This window comes from Panicum virgatum, chromosome 8K (genome assembly GCF_016808335.1).
Source record: "Panicum virgatum strain AP13 chromosome 8K, P.virgatum_v5, whole genome shotgun sequence".
Taxonomy (NCBI): domain Eukaryota; kingdom Viridiplantae; phylum Streptophyta; class Magnoliopsida; order Poales; family Poaceae; genus Panicum; species Panicum virgatum.
The window spans coordinates 50980073-50997530 of NC_053143.1; the positions used below are offsets into that span (position 1 = coordinate 50980073).

The following is a 17458-nucleotide window of genomic DNA, read 5'->3' on the forward strand; positions in this document are numbered from 1 at the left end:
GTGTCCACAAAATTCATTTGTCAGTCAGCCAATTTCTTTTATTTTATGATTAGCTGAGTCCCATTGATTTAGCTAATCACATCATCATCGTTAGTGCGGCAATACCCTCTTGGTCCCTTTCGGAGCCGTTTTACTCCACATTATGATCAATGACCGTTTATTTATCGTCATCGCCTTCATGTCATCCTCCTGCTTGCCGTATTTGCAGCAGCGATCTCTCATTTCTCTCTTTGGTTGGTTTGACACATCTCACTGTTATTGTCAAGTTCAAAATCTCCAAAGCAAGGTTCATGTTGAAGAGTCGACGTACTGGTTTGTGAAGACTCGGGCTATTCGCTGAAGTACGGTTGTGAAGACAATACCCTCTTGTGGAAGAGATCATCTACATAGACATGTTCAAGAGTTGCACGCTTTGATGACATCTTTGATTTTGGACTTTGGATGTATCATTTTCATTTTGTTGAGTCTAGTGCTTATTATCAACTCTCCAAATGCAACGTCATTGCATTCACGTTGCATTTGAGAGGGAGTGTTAAGGATATGTGTCATTGTACTAGTGTAGGGTTCGGGTTCACCTCTTGTATATATAGCCCTTTGGGTCTCTCTCAATAGATATTGTTCAGTCCCCTTCTCTTTATTCCTAACAACCACTTCCTTAATGACAGTCTAAAGACTTAATAAGCTCAAGAACACGCTTTAGAGCTTATTTTTGCATTGTTGCGAGATGCACTGGTGCTCCGGATGCGGAAGCTCCAGTCCCTGCTGCCGTGGAAGTAGAAGGTGTTGCCGTCGCCGGTGAACAAGGGTCGCGGCAGGAGGTGCCCGGGAAGATGTCGCACGCTAGAAGTTTGTATAGCAGAAGGTGCACGTTCATTGTTGGGGCAATCTATGCATATACATTGCATTATCTTTAAAATAATTGCCCAGTTGTGCCATTTAGCAGTGGTATTCTAGTATTTTATCTAGGGGCATTCTTCTTTCTGACTAAGTGCCAATATTACAACGGCATAAGGATTGCAATAGTAGCCATCATTTTTTACAACAATTCCAACCATGGAAATATAAATACTAATGACACTCGTCATTTATCTGCTGCTACTGCTGCTCCTACTACTTCTGACACTCATCATTTCTGAAGATCATCGATATAAGTCGCCACAGATCAATCCTGTGTAACTATAATTGAAGTAAACACCTACTTATCTGACGCATCATTGCAACATATACACCTACTTCAGCCCGGAACATAAATGAGTATTGGCTACAAATAAGCAAGTTTCAAGTCCGACCCCTAGCTACTTTAGGAAGTCCCTTTTTATCAGCAACTCTGCTAGTTGCCATGCTGCCCAGCCCAAGCAGCAACCATCACAGATCATGAGAGGGATCACGGCATTTCTTTCTATGCAACTAGCAAGTGATAGGATATTACGTCTGGGAATGGGAGGAAATGGGAAAACCTTACTAGCTTCTAGCAAGTGATAGGGTTTAGGATTGGGGTCAGGAACTGGCAAAAAATAGTTGGTTAAGAATAAGGACACTAGCCCCATGACTTCTTGTCAAGCACAGCTCTTGTTCGATTTCTCTTTCTTTGATCTGAGAGTTTAAATCGATGGTTTAATTTCTCATAACAACTTTGACACATTTTTCATCATGCACAGAACAAATCAAACTAAGAATTACAAGCATGACACAATTTTTGGAAAAAAAATGTTATTGCTTTACCATCGTCAGAGCTCTTTTCGTAATGATAGATCGATTAAAGATTTAATCTAGAAACACGCTTTAAATTTAAAGCTTATTTCTGCATCGTTGCGAGACGCACCGGTACTTCTGAAACTGAGGTGTTCTTCCCATTGACACAATTTTGTTTTCTTATTTCGTGGTCCTGGCCGGCGATCAGCAGCTCGTCATCGATCACATGTTTAAGAAGCTGGCGCCGGCGCCGGCGTGGCGGAACTTGGAGACAGCGCAGTCGGTGGAGAAGAGGCCCGACGAGAGGTACTTGTGCGCGCCGCCCATGACGGGCATCTTGGCGCCGATGTCCAGCGCGCTCACGTAGCCGGGGCTGTAGGTCTGGCCGAGCACGCCGTCGACGTCTCCGGTGAGGTTGTGGAACCGGAAGCCGAGGTCGAGGTGCGCGAGGCTGTCGTCGCCGGTCCTACCGTACCCGTGCACCCTGTCGTCCTCGTCGGTGACGGGCACCCGTTGGTGTTGGTGGCGCCGCCGAGGCCAAGCCGCACAACAGGGCAAGCGCCGCCGCCGCCGCCTGCACCTGCTTAAGAGGCCTCGCCATGTCGACTAGCTTGTTCGTTGCCTGTAGCTAGCTGTGACCACATGCATATATATGGTGGCAGGCATATGCGACTTTGAGGAATAGCTTACATGGCAAGTACGTACGTACGTGGAGTAGGAGGTCCCAAAGTGACCTCGCCGTGGATGATACTACGTTACTGGGCTCATTACCGTTGACTAGCTATTAATTACAAGGGAATTGACTACACTACCGTGGACTCATATCAGCACAAGAAAATTGGGCTCTTTTGTCACGACTCATCACGAAATAAAAAATGTTGCACCTTTAAAAATTATTCAGGTTTTATTGCGGTGCCCACGAGACGCCGCCTGCTGATGCGGGTTCATGCAAGAGCCTGCAGGAATTCGACGCGAGTCTGCTAATTAAGCGCCTACACGGTTTCCTCAGCTTGCTAATACTGCTAAGCGCCTACAGAATTCCAGAGAGGCAGGTAGTAAATAATGTGGCAAGCAGATAGCGATTTCCTCAGCTTGTGGTTGCGGCTCCAAAGATTCAATCACATGTTTAGACGCAGCCAGCATGTACGAAAGAGTCACATGTTTAAGAAAACTCTAAAACACAGAGAAATTTAAAATGGTGTATTTGTTTACTGTAATAATGATAAATTATAGTACATTAACTTCTTACATACTGATAAATGAGTAATTACTCTGTTTCGCTGAAAAAAAAAGAGCAATACTCCGCAGCAAAGCCATCTTGAGCTCCTTTTTGCAACATCGGACAAGCTGAGCACTGTTTTGCGACATTAACCAAGTTTTGATGATGCAATAAGCTGATCATGAGGACCTCTATTAGAAATTCTCTGTTTCCTTGAAGCCCATCCCTATCAAGCTGCTTTATAGCAAAAACCTGCAGCAAAATATCACACTTAAGCTATGTGCCTTTTCTTTTTTTATTCTCACCTACTACTACATTATTGCTCTATTTGCATCCACTGCACATCATATTCTTTCAGCAAACTATCAAGAGACAAGCACATAAGGTCTCAAGTCTAAAAAAATTAAGCACCGTTGAATAGCTACTACTACTTTATTCGTTTCAGAGTTCACTGCACAGCTACCGACACAATAACAGATTAACTTGGGCACTTCATTTGTGATCTGCTTGGGCACAGCTGAAAGCATCCTGAAGGCACTTCAATACGGTTTCTTGCTGATACTTGAAGAGTTTCAGTTTAGAAATGCCTTTGCCCGTTGTTTCAGAAATGTAGAGTTTCAGTACACAAGTGCAGAGTTTCAGTTCAGAAGGTACTCCGAAAAATGCTGAGTTGGGGACAAAATTATCAACAGATATCAAGTACTTTAATAATAGTGATGAAGTAACACTAAGAAATTACAATTCATTACTTGGAGTCTTGAACAACACATCCTCCTAATTGCATAAGGTGCTGTTTGTTTTCACTGTCATTGAAACTAACACGAGCACCCTTCCTGCATGCTACTGAACTTTTCTGCATTGGCCATGATTCATGAACATGAGATGCTATGAGTGACAGGATTTTTGACATGTTAATTAAGGTCTAAATCAAGTTCACTCTTATATCTTATTAATCAAAAGCAAGGAGGACTCCATCAATGCAAACGATTCAGCCGTCAAGCACGGTGGAGGAGGACCGACGGGCGACGGTGATGATGTCCTCGTGGCAAGCGTGGGCACAGGCACGGACGCCGGCGATGGCAGTGAAGCAATCCTTCCTGTCAATAGAGGCAGCTTATGCGGAGGAGTAATAGCAACAGATAGCAGCAATGCCGGTGGGATGGGGCAATGGTTCCCCATGGTGGCGGCGGCGGCGGCGCTGCGGAGCGACGGCGACCGCTGCGGGGAGCTGGGAGCTGCGATGTGAGTAAGCGGATGGTGCGGGTTACTTGCGGGAGTACGTGGGCTGATGGCGCTGGTGGCCCAGCAGGTTTGCTTGCATTTTGCTTTTAAATAATTGGCAGTTGTGCCATTTAGTAGTCATCTTCTAATATTTTATTTAATTAGGGGCATTCTTTCTTTTTTCCGACGAAATGCCAACACTACAACGGCATTAGGATTGCAATAGTAGCCAATATTTTTTTACAACGATTCCAACCATGGAAATATAAATATTAATGACACAGTTTTAGTTAGTCATGGCAATTGGCAAGCGACCATTTTTGGCAATGATATTTTTATTTTGGTAAAAAACATTGCTGGGAATCAAACCCCACGATTTGTCAGTTAGGCACACAATAATTTACCACAACAGCCAATTTATTTGTGTTGTAGCTTCTGCTACTGTTTCCGTTTTTATGCTCTCTCTTTACAATCACCAGATCCTCGATACGATCATATCTCTTCTGATTTGCTCTCATGCTCCGCGCTCTCTTCCCTTGCTACTCCTAAATCACCAAAGGATAAAACACAGAGATATGCATGTCTAGTGACCATGCATGTTAATTAAAAAGCGGGATTCAACTTGGGAATCGGAGGCACCGGGAAAAGTGATTTTAGTCCCAAGGCAAATGATTGTGGCCAGCGATGAACTCGTGGCAAGTGGTTCGAGTGCTTCTCTGAATCCACATAAAAAAGTTATCATTTATTCACTTCAGATTTCTATCTTATAAGAGCTTGCTAGCTCACTCCTATGACATTACAACATAAAACACCTTTTAACAGCGCGTAGCTGGCAACACATAATTTAGTCTTTCTAAGAGTACTCGTGGCAAAGTTTGGGATAAGCTAATTAATTAAACGAAAAAAGATTTTGCATGCTATTTCAGATTATATATAGGTCCAATACCGCTCCTCAATTACATTGCTGCTTCATGACATGTTTTTCATTTAATTAATTAGCTTATCTCTTCGAAAATTAAAGATCCAGATTTATTCAACCTCTTACCTCCTAGGAGGTAATAGGAGTACCATAGCAATACCCTTTAGACAAATATAAATAGAGAGAGGATACATAGTAGGTTGGGAGAGATGTGGGCAATAATGATGTGTGCAGATTGCAGAATAGTTGGTGGTTGATTTCTTATTTTTATTTAAAGCTATACATGGACCAGCAGTTTCCCCTGCACATGCTGCCCTATTATTTTTATTGGAAGAATCCTCGTGGTAAAGTTTGGCAGCTGTTGGAAGTAGCATCTGTCTTACAGAGGTATTAGTGATTATCCCGTTAATTACTTTTCACTCCTTAGTTTTTTTCTGCAATGTAACATTGTAAAAATAATTACAACAAAAAATGCCTTAAACCATGATTCGAAATGTGTTCGTTTTCATTCAACCTCACCAATAATGTAATAATTATATTATCTATCTAGGTAAAAGATGTGTGCAAAATCATACAAATTCATTGGGCAAAAAATTGGCTTGCATTTGAGATATGGTGATAAAATTGTTGGTGTCCACCGTAACATTTCTAGGCACAGCTATCTAGCATGATTCAAGTAAACTTGGTGTTGGTCTTTTTGTAACATAGCACAAACAAGCTAGCATCACATGCGTCAGCACAGACAAAAAGGCAGAGGGGGAGTGTTTTTTTTCTCGAACGCGCAGGAGAACTGCACATCATTATATTAAGAAGAAGGGAAGGATTATCCCCCCTCCACATCATTATATTAAGAAGAAGGGAAGGATTATCCCCCCCTCCAAAATGTTACAGATGAAAAGAGGCTGTAACTCCCCTAAAAACATCTACACTGACTTGTCTTTCGAAGAGAAAAAAACTAGACCAGGACTGGACAAAAAAACAAACTGTCTCTAGGCGCCAAGGCGAGGAGAAAGGAAATTCCTCTAGCCCCGGCCAAGGACCACTGCTGTAGATCTTCAAATGTGGTCGAGATGATGTTCGAGATACTAGGAGAAGCATCATCAAACACACAACGGTTGCGGCGATTCCATACATTCCCGGCTCCTATAATTATGATGGAGTTCAAGCCATTAAGGACTTGACCAGACACCCTGCCACTTGCATTCACCCACCACTCATCAAAGTTTTCATCATCAAGGTTTGGAGCCAGCTCTTGTAGACCAAATCTCTGCAGAATATAGAACCACATCTGGCGAGCAAAAACACAAGAGACTAAAAGATGGTCAATTGTTTCCTGGGCTTGGTCACAAAGTGGGCAAGCAGCAGGATGCTGTAACCCTTTACTTGCCATCCGGTCTGTTGTCCAGCATCTTTTGTGTGCAGCTGTCCACAAGAAAAACTTACACTTGCTAGGGGCCCAACTCTACCATATTCTCTCCCATGGACCAAACTGGATAGCTCCAATGAAAAGAGCTTCATATGCCGATTTTGAGGTGTACTGGCCACTAGTGGACAATTGCTAAATATGTGTATCTTCAACATCTAGTTGCAGCTCAACATTTAAAAGCAGCTCCCATAGATGAATGCATTCAATTAGGACCTGTACCGTGAGTGTGCCTCTTATGTCAGAAACCCATGTTCTATTATTGAGAGCATCAAACACCTTTCTTTTCCTTGCTCTAGCAGCCACTGCTCTAAATAGATTAGGAAAGGATTTTTGTAGACTTGGACCACCCAGCCATCTGTCAATCCAGAAACAAGTATTCTTGCCATTGCCCACTTCTGAAATGATGGTAGCTGCAAAGAAGGCTTTAACTTGTGGTGAAGAGTGGATAGGAAAGAAGGCCCATGGTTTTCCAGGTTCAGTTTTTTGAAGCCACAAACACCTTAGCCGTAGGGTCCATCCCAATTTCTGTAAATCAGAGATTCCTAAGCCTCTCAAGTCAGGTGGTCGAGTAACTTTAGGCCAAGCAATTAAACAATGACCACCCCTTGTATTTTTTTTTGCCTCTCCACAAAAAGCCCCTTCTAATTTTATCGATGGCCTGCAATGTCCCAGTTGGGAGATCCAGGGCAAGCACAAGATAGATTAACATGAAAGTGAGCACATACTGCACTAAAACACTTCTACCAGCCTTTGTGAGCAGGTCGGCCTTCCAGCTAGGCAATCTGTCTGCAATTCTCTCTATGATGGGCTGAGCCTGAGCCTTGGTAAGCTTATGTGGTGAGAGTGGTACTCCAAGATACTTGCATGGGAACTCAGATATCTGACAAGGAAGATGAGTCTGCAATAGAGTTCTATGTCCTCCAAGCAATGAATGGGTACAATAGTACTCTTCTGCACATTTGTTTTCAGCCCTGATGCTTCTCTAAACAGATGCAAAATATCCAAGGTGGCTCTGATATCACTAGATGATGGCTGAAGAAAGATGACTACATCATCCGCATATAGGGAGATACGGTTCTGTAGGTTTCTTTTGGATAGAGGTTGTAGGAGTCCCTCCTCTGAAGTCTTTTTCACTAGGTAGCAAAGGACATCCATGACACGAATAAAAAGCATCGGGGACAACGGGTCACCTTGTCTAAGACCACGCCGATGCACAATCTTTTCCCCTGGGGAACCATTCAGCAGCACTTGTGTGGAGGAAGTAGCCAAAAGCCCACTAATAATATCCCGCCAAATAGGACCGAAACCCAAATTTTGCAATACTTCCAGAAAGAAGGGCCAAGTATAAATTGTCAAGTATAAATTGACCTTTAATAAAAGCACTCTGATTTGGTGAGACCAACTAGTCCAATCGACCAGCAAGTCTATTTGCTAGGAGCTTTGTGATGAGCTTTGCGAAAGAATGGACCAAACTGATTGGTCTGAAATCTCTGATGCTAGCTGCATCATCCTTTTTTGGAAGGAGAGTAATGTAAGCAGAGTTAAGCAACTCAAAATTGCATAACTTCCTACTCCAAACAGCTGAAATTGCCATCATGATTTTAGTTTTAATGATTGGCTAGCAAACCTTGTAGAACTTCCCTGTGAACCCATCGGGGCCAGGAGCTTTGTCTGTAGGCGAGGACTGAATTGTTTTCCACACTTCCTCTTCGGTGGAGGGAGCATCCAATTCAGCTAGATCAATCCTTGGTAGATTTAATTCTTCTAGATTGACAGTGGCCTCTCGGTCGAGGCATTCCCCCAGCAGGTTGCTATAGAAGTTAAAAATATTCTGCTCCTTCTCGTCATGTTTTGTGATCACCATCCCTTCATCAGTTGTAAGCTTGTAGATGAAGTTTTTTCTCTTCCTGTGCCGGGCATGGGAATGAAATAAGGCTGTGTTAGCATCCCCTTCACTGAGCCAGGTGATTCGTGAACGGCTTTGAGCAATAGTACGTTGAAGGGAGGATAACGCCAAGGAATACAGCTTGGCCTTATTTCGGAGCCAGGTTCCTAGAGGGGATAAAACCTGATGATCCTGGGCTATTTCCAACTGATGCAAAATTTCTCTAGCTAATCCCAATTGAGTATTGACATGACCAATAGTTTTTTGACTCCAACTTTGAAGGTTTCTGACTGTGGCTCTGAATTTTTGTGCTAGTGTATCAAAAGGGCATGAAGAAGTTGCCTCACTTGCCCAAGCAGATTCAATTGCTTCCTGGAATCCATCTAGCTTGGTCCAAATCTGGCTTTGCTGGGCTGAATAACATTCATTCCTAAGAGAAGTGGACAATGATCTGACCCATCTGTAGCTTCACTTCGCAGGAGACAATTTGGAAAGAGCTGCTCCCATTCAGCTGAGCAAAGGACTCTGTCCAGTTTAACAAGTGTTGCCGTATCCTGCTGGTTAGACCATGTGAACTTCCTGCCGTGCAAAGGTAAATCTCTTAATTCCAGGTCATTAATCAGTCGACGGAACCTCCCCATCATTGCTCTATTGATGTTTCCATTGTTCTTATCTTCAGTATTGGTGATGAGATTGAAATCCCCGAGAACTAACCAAGGTCCTTGACAGGCAGTCCTAATGTTTCTGAGTTCTTGCAAGAACAGAAGTTCATTATCATCTCCCTGAGGTCCATAAACACAACAAAAAGCCCATCTCATGTGTTCTTTTAATAAATGAACATAGGAACAATGAACTTACTATAACACCCTATTTTTAAATTTCTTTCAAAAAAGCGAAATAAAATTTTGAGATTTCAAATTTCAAATAAAACTCGAATAAATCAGAATGGTAGAATTAAAATTTCTTTCAAAATAAAAACTTTTCAAAAAATTTCCAAGTCCCTTGAGTACATCATCGAGTTGTTTTGGTTTTAACGGGGCATTTTTGCCCCTGTTGTGTCTTTGGACAGTTTGGCATTCCCTCAAAAATTTGAACTTAACCTCATTTGAAAAATGTTTGAAGCTTTAAACCTTAACAGGCCACCCCTTTCCTCTCCTAGGCCGCCGCTCGGCCCAGCCCCGCGCACCCCGCAGCCGCTCGGCCCAGCCCCGCGCGCCGCCGCTCGCCAATGCGTCTTCACCACGCGGACACGCCCCGCGCCCCGCCCGCCTTCGCCATCGTCTTCCTTCCGCCGGCCCCTACCTGCGCCCATACCATGTGACCGCCGAGCGCGAGCTCGCCCTCTTCCCCTCTCTGCCTCGTTTCCCCTACCCAGCCCTACTCTGCTGAGCGCCACACAACGCTCCTTCCCCTCCGCCTCGCACCCGGCCCTACCACCACCGCCATGGAGCTCAGGGAAAGTTTCTCGAGCCGCTTCCCTCCCCGAACCGACCTAAGCCACCTATAAATGGATCTCTGCTCCCTCGTGCTCTTGTAGCCGCTTTGGCGATGCCCTGAGCACCCTCACCGCCTCCAATCGAGCACAAACGCCCACACCCAGCGTTTTCCCTTTCTTCGGCCACCACCGCTCCGCCGCACCAATTGGCCACCGCCGACCGCCGCTTCACCCGAATCAACGCATTGGTAAGCATCACTGCACCTCCTTGGTCCTTTCCACACCGCCCCAAGACCCAAACCCCTCAGCTCGGCCTATGCCCACCTCCGTAGCTCCGGTACCGCACGACCCGTGTTGCCGGCCGCTATGGCTGCAATGCCAACCTAGCTAAGCATGCTCAAGGTTCCTCATGTGCGCACACACGCTGCCAATCCCCAAACCCCCTCTGAAACCTCCTCTTTCCCTTTTCCCCATGCACCCCTTTTCTACCCTCATCTCCGGCCACCCCACACGGTCGCTTTGGTGAGCCACCGAGCGGACCCCAAGAAGCGCGCCATCATCCTCTACCCCGGCAGCCACTGCTCAACCCCGGCGGCGAACTCCACACTCCACCGGCGAGCACGCCAGTGAGGCGCCACCGCGGGCTCGCCGCGAGCTCATGGTGAACCGACCATTCTTCCCCTCTGTGCCTCCGGTCCACTGGACCGAGTTCATGTGCGCCAGGGTAGCAGTCGACCGAGGGTCCACCTGTCATAGGTAGAAAGCCCCTCCTGATGGTTGGGGACAACGGCCTCCGGACCCGCTCCCCCACAGGGTGGCAGGTCAGGTGCTGCCACGCGTCCACAAGGACGGAGAGCAACCACGGGCCCGGACCCTGCTCCCCACTCGGGTAGAGGTCTGGAGCCGCCACGTGCCCTTGTGAGCACAGCCGCTGACCCCATGGTCCCGAAAGTTACCAGATTCCAGATCGGGTCCGGAACGTCCGATCGTAAACAGGCTATCCAGATTCCAGATTGGGTCCGGAACGTCCGATCGTAAACAGGCAATCTAGATTCCAGATACGGTCCGAACCGTCCGATCCAGATCCAACGGCTGTCGACCCTAGATACCGGTCAGCTGTATCGTTCTTACAAAATAACCCCTCTGCCCCTGCATTATTGCACCGAAGCCCTCAACCTTTCAAATAAATACAAAAGAACCCCTTTCTTTTCAGAAAACCCCTTAACTTTTCCAAGCCCTTGGAATTTACCAAAAAGCCCTCCAAAACTTGTTTTATCACCATTATACCCCTGGTATCGGAATATTCTTTAGAATATTCTCTGGTTTTCCAATTTACAGAACTTTCAACTTCTAAAGGCTATAACTTTCTCATCTTTTATCCAAATTCGATGATTCTTGTTTCTAAAATTTTCTAAATTCAAGATCTATCCAACCATACCAAATTTGCCAATTCAAATTTCATTTGCAAACACACGTACTAATAGTGACGCTTTCGATGTTCGTACGTAGGTTTAAACGACGACGAGTTTGACGACAGTCCCGAGGACCCGGACTACGAGGAAGAACCCATCGACGAGCCCGAAGGCAAGTCCTATCATCCCTCCTTGATCATGTTGAACCCAGAGTTTTACAAATATTAAACCTGACCAACAATTAAACCTAATTTTTTTAAATGCATTGTGTGATATTTTGATAAATAAAACACGTATTTTCTTTCTGAATAGTTAATACCCAAATTTGATACTAAGCCATTCCTTGAGTTTGATCACCCTAATTCCTTGTTGACCCTAGGATAAAATCATCATTGGTTATAAAATGATGATATACTACCTTGTATGACAAATTGCTTAGGCTAGAAGCTTTACTATTGAGAAAACCTTATGATATAATATTTTCAATGTTATCCCTGCTTTGCAAATGTGTGACCTGTGTGTAGGTTATTTAATGGTGTGTTAAGGTTTATAAACGGGTGATTGGTATAAAAACTATTTCTAGAGCCGGGGTAGACATGGCTATGTACATATGCTAAGGAGAGTCTACCCTAGCACATAAGGACTGTCGTTGTGGTTATCACCTAGCATTCTTAAAGTGCAACCACACGTCCGACCTAGGATGGACTTGTCCACATACCCATAGGCTTAGAGCCGCAATTCACCTAGAGGCAGGGTGCAATGGATGCCAGGAGTGGACTCGGGACCTATGTGGCATATCAGAGTCTGGCCCCGGCACAGGGACCTATGTGGTGTACCGTGTCGTGACTTTAATCAGATAAAATATCCTCAACTATCTGTACACTATTGGGCCTGTGGATGTTTCGTGGGTGGTTGTTGGCTATATGACCTGTGAGTACGGGATCAAGTTGTACTTGACGCAATTCAAGTGCATCGTGTGGGAAAAGTGTACAAACTCTGCAGAGTTATAATCTATCCGCATAGCCGTGCCTGCGGTCTCAGGCATGCTATGGTGGAGTCACAGTGATTAGGCTTTTGTGTGAGTTTCTTTTGCGTGCGTAACTTTTGAAAAAGATTTTCTAACCCTGTTACTGAGACACTGAGAGAAACTGTGTGAGGATATGAAAAGAGATTCGACGTATAAACTATCTTTTTAACCTACAAGATAGGTTAAGTTGTGCTTAGACCTCTAAGCGTGGGGAACTGGCGGGATTGAAGTATCTCCCCCATGGCCAAACCCATTAGCCTCACAAATCGTTAAACTCTTATTCTTATCTTCTCTCATTTCAAAAATAACATAGCAGATTACACCCTTGCATTAAACTCAGCATTTCCGCAAAAATAAACCCAAAGCCTTTCCTTACCTTTACCCCTATGCATCTAAGCAAACTTTGTAATGAGGATAGGGCTTGTTGAGTACTTTTTGTACTCATACCTTCTTTGTTATGGTTTTTCAGCTGAAGATGCGGAATTTGACTTCGATGCAGAAGAGGACGTGTAGATAGGGTTCGCCTGCACCCGTACCTGACAGGGAACTTGGGTGACCATGCAATAAAGAACCGCTGTGTAATAAAGTTCGTGGCCTGTGAGCCGTTATGTAAGGACTCTATGTAAATTATGTCTAAGACTGTTCTATGTGATGTATGCGATGTATGGCTTTTGTACCATTTCTATTCTCTATGCGTATCAGCTACTGATCCAGGGACTGATACGGTAAGTACAGTGGATCTCGGAAACGGAGTCCGACTCTTACTAGGCTTCAAACAATAATTGATGTATTGGCACCATGAGATGCCAAATCATAGGCAATCTCCATTCCGGAGTTGCCACATCCAACCACTAGTACATTCTTCCCTGAGTAGGTGGCACCTGATTTGTATCTTGATGAGTGGATAATCTCTCCAGCAAAGCCATGCAGTCTAGGGATCACTGGAATGTTCTCTACACTATTCTCACCACTTGCTACGACAAGGAACCTAGCCATGTACCTAAAAACCATGGACATTTTCATGTCACGAGCCATACCGCACCAACACCTTCTACCTTCATCATATGTGCATGACTCAATGGCAGTATTGTACTTTGGTCGGATGTCGAAATACTCAATGCAATCATCGAGGTACTTCACAAACTGATCCTTTGGGATGTAGGTTGGGGTATCTACTGGGTATGACATGTGGGGTAGCTCACAAAACTCCTTTGCCAGGTGTAGCTTGAGGCAATCAAAGGCATGGTTGCGCTATAGGGATGCATTGCAATCCTCATGCTCAACGATTACATAAGGGATAGAGAGTTGGGGGAGGCATGCTGCCATTGCAAGGCCTGCAGGTCCTACCCCACAATGAGGACTATAGTATGTTCCTCCATTGGGAACAAGAGAACTATTGAAGCTATAGGGTGTGATGTGATGGTAGGCCTTCGAGAATAATTGTTCTTTGTTGTTTGTTTGATGGATTGTGGAAACTGTGCTGAAGGGAAAGAGCATATGTGTCTTACTTTGACGCGTTCATTGCATTTGACCGAATGGGGACATGGTTGTTGTCAATTTTGGTAAATTGTGCTGAATGACAATGAATAGTGTGGATGCTATCTTGTGTGTCTAACGGTGTTGGATGAGATGGTGAACCTTTGGAAAACTATTATTTACATAAATCATGACTTGGCACGAGACATTATACGTGTGCTGTGTATTGGCATGAATATGATACAAACAGGGAACTGTAAACAAGGAAAGAGTGATATTTATGTGAGCATTTTGAACATAGTGCAAGCTTGGCAATACTAGTTTGAAAGCTTCTCTGGGACAAAAATGGTTAGAAACACAATCGAAGAAATTCATCTTCCCGGTGCATATTAATTTGATGACGTAATTTATTCAAGATTGTTGTTTATATCCCTCCATAGAGTTATCATCAAGATGATGATCGGTTTGGAGAGTTGTAAATAAAATTCAGCCATTCAGTCGAAGCTTCTTAATCCCCCCCTAAGAATCTTCCTCCCCTACATTTCCCTCCTCCTGGGATAATCATCGTCCCATCAGTCGATGCATAAACAAACAGTTGTCGACCGCCCTATCCCACTCTATTTTTTTTTATGGACCACAAAAGATACGTGCTCAGCCCAATTGCATTTCTTTACGAGTACATGCATATATAGCAGACAATTAGCTTTAGAGATTGGCCTTCCCTTTCAGTTTTTCTCTTCTTCTATGCTACCTAGCCGGCCACCCTTCGCCGCCGGCCACGGCATCTGAGATCAGGCAGGAGTGCAGCAGCCACAATCGGATTTCAGGTACTTAAATTATGATCACAAAGGCCAGCTGAATTTGCTTCTGTGTTTTCCACAGAAGAGTAGTCTGAATATTCAGACTTACCTCCGAGTCTGCTGCAAGTTTTCTAGGATTCGGAAGTGTGTGCCTCGATGCTCTGGCTCTGGCCGTCGACGACATGGCATTGCCATGAAATTTTTACCCCAAACATCCCATTAATAATTCTTTTAGAAAAACCTTCTTGAACTCCACAATAAGAAGCAATCCCCTGCTTGCATATCATCAGTGACATGCTCACCGTACCCAAAAGATCCATGACTGCAGATAACTACACAACACAACCAACTTTCTTGATAGGCGTGGTTAAACTGCAAATTGATCAAGACCAACCAGGGGAAGAAAAAAGGAACTGCTTCACACCGTGCAGAAATGGCAGCAATCTCTACTGAAAGCTGGACGTATCAGTCAACCAAACCTCAGCCACAGATAGAACTTCCAACCAGAAATGGTAGGGACGCAATTTGTGCAGAGACAAACAAACAATTGGTGCAGGCAATCAGGCATGGATGAATGAAGAGCCCTTCCAATTGGTGCAGAGCTGCAGGAGAATGTTTACGCAAAAGACAGAAACTTTCTTGTCGAAAACGAACAAGCAATTCGTTCCCCCCAAAAATAGGGGGAAATAAAAGGAAACAATTCATGCTCTTCGGGAACCCAAAGGAGGGAAATCATCGAAGAAATTGGATGCGCGAACCAGCAAGGGCTCTCAGAATGCCTCGGCGGCCTGCCTGATCTCCTCGAGGCGGAGGTCGGCGACGCTGTCCGACGTCTGCACGAGCACCGTGCGCGCCTCGCCGTGGCGCCCACGCATCACGAGCCACCGCGGGGACCCCGGCATGGAGAGCACCCCGGCGGCATGGAGCACCGGTGGGAGCGCGCCGGCGGCGTACGTGACGCGCCAGCCGATGTGCACCGGCAGGCAGACCGGCGAAGCCATCGGTGGACACGAACCCGATCAATGGAGGCAAGCCGTAGCACGAGGAATAATCGATCACGGATCATGGGTGGATCGATGCGTGCATACGTCAACCAATTAACGACGGCACGAAGATCTCGGCGTTGTGCACCGGCGCTACGACGATGGAGAACCTGAAGCCGACGCTGGCGACGAACCGCAAAGCCATGAGCGCCGCGTAGCTGCCGCCGAGCGACATGGCGAGCGCGCCGGCCATGAGGAAGAGGTTGGCGAGTACCAGCGTGGCGCGGCGGAGAGGATGGACACGAGCATGTACACGTTCATGGAGCCGGCAGCAGTACTGCTCAGGCAATTGGTGGAGAAAACGCAAGAGAGAAGGAAGGAGGCGCCATCACTGACGAGCACCACGCCACCACCAGAACGAGTCCATTCAGATTCAGATTTTGTCAAGTTCAGATTCAGCACTCGTCTTGCCATCCACTCCGATTTCAGCATAATTAACCCTTGAATGTCATCTATACCAATAAATTTCAGCATCTTTAACCCTTGAATAGTATATTAGAGTAAATTTTACAAACTACACTCCGATTATAGTACACTTTTAGAAATCAATTCACAAACTAGGCTGTCATGGCTTAATTAAAGTTTAGTAGTATTGGGATAAGGTATGACAATATAATACTTGTAGGCTATAAGAATCTGAACAACTATGGCTTTTTGGCTTTTTGCATTGAAATTCATGCATCATTGCTAACTGTCTGTGATCATGGCAGACTTTAACCTTTTTTAAATACTTTCTTTTCTGTAGACAGAACAGGATTGCCTAGATGATATATGAGAACGTGCACACTGAAAATTTTAGTTGGTTATCATAGTTGCCATCACTGATCTTCAATCCACCCAAAAATTGTCAGAATAGGAACTTACATTGGACTGAATGAAACTCTTTAAGGTGAACATTAGGAGAACACCAATCAGTCAGTACTAGGGACCTTTTAGCAATCACATATTCAACTGATTGCTGAGACGTGCCAGGAACATTAGGGGAACACCAATTGTAGATATTCGTATATTTTCCTATAAATTAATTTCATCAAATATAAATAAGTTTGACTTAGAGCAAAGCTAAAAAGGCTTAAATTTGGAATGTTAACATTGGATTTATTTAAATTTGGAATGGATGGATTACTAATTAACATTGGATTTATTAATCATCAAGCAAGGCATGCATGATGCACGGTACTCCCTCAGTCCTAAAATGTGTTGACAACCAAAATTGGCAGCAACCAGTTTGACCGGTACTCCTAGACGGTTTGACTGGTCTGTCCTTGTAGCCAGTCCGGCAAGGGCCAACCAGTCTGACCGGTAGGCTCGACTAGTCTGACCGGTCCGGCAAGGAATTTTGAGAATTTATATCTGTAAAAGGATTTCTTGTGGGTCAAGACCTCCCCACCCTATAAATATAAAAGGCCACGATCGATTGAGGACATCCAATCAATCAAAAATACAAATGAATATACTACTTTTATCGTCTTTACTTTTTCTCCAAACCCTAGCTCTTCCAACCCCATTATCTACTGTTCTTCCTTCGTCTCGATGATGTTTGAAGGCATTCTAGGTGGCATGCCGACCCTAGATTAACTCTGTGTGTGCTTGCCCTGACGGGATCTTTTCTAGGCGAGCATTCGTTGGACCTTCGCTGGTTCACCCGGCGAACCAGTCTGACCGGTTCCTACGACCAGTCTGATCGCCCTGCGTAGGAGGCGCTGCATCGAGCTTCTCTTCGCGCCGCACATTTGAGTGCGTTCGTGTGTTGGCCCAGAAAGGCGTCAACAGAATCTAAGGTATTGAAGGGTTTAAAATTTTTACCCAAATGTAAGACATCCTAGGGTCCTTTGGATAAAAAGCCATGCTAATCTCCTTGGTTTGGTGCGGGCAGCTGAACAACCAGCTGAAATTTAAGCAA

General features: G+C 44.9%; 1 pseudogene; it reads right to left on the bottom strand.

Moving 5' to 3' along the window:
- Positions 1-13007: 13007 nt before the first annotated feature.
- Positions 13008-13571, bottom strand: LOC120646432 (annotated as a pseudogene).
- Between the last annotated feature and the right edge of the window lie 3887 nt (positions 13572-17458).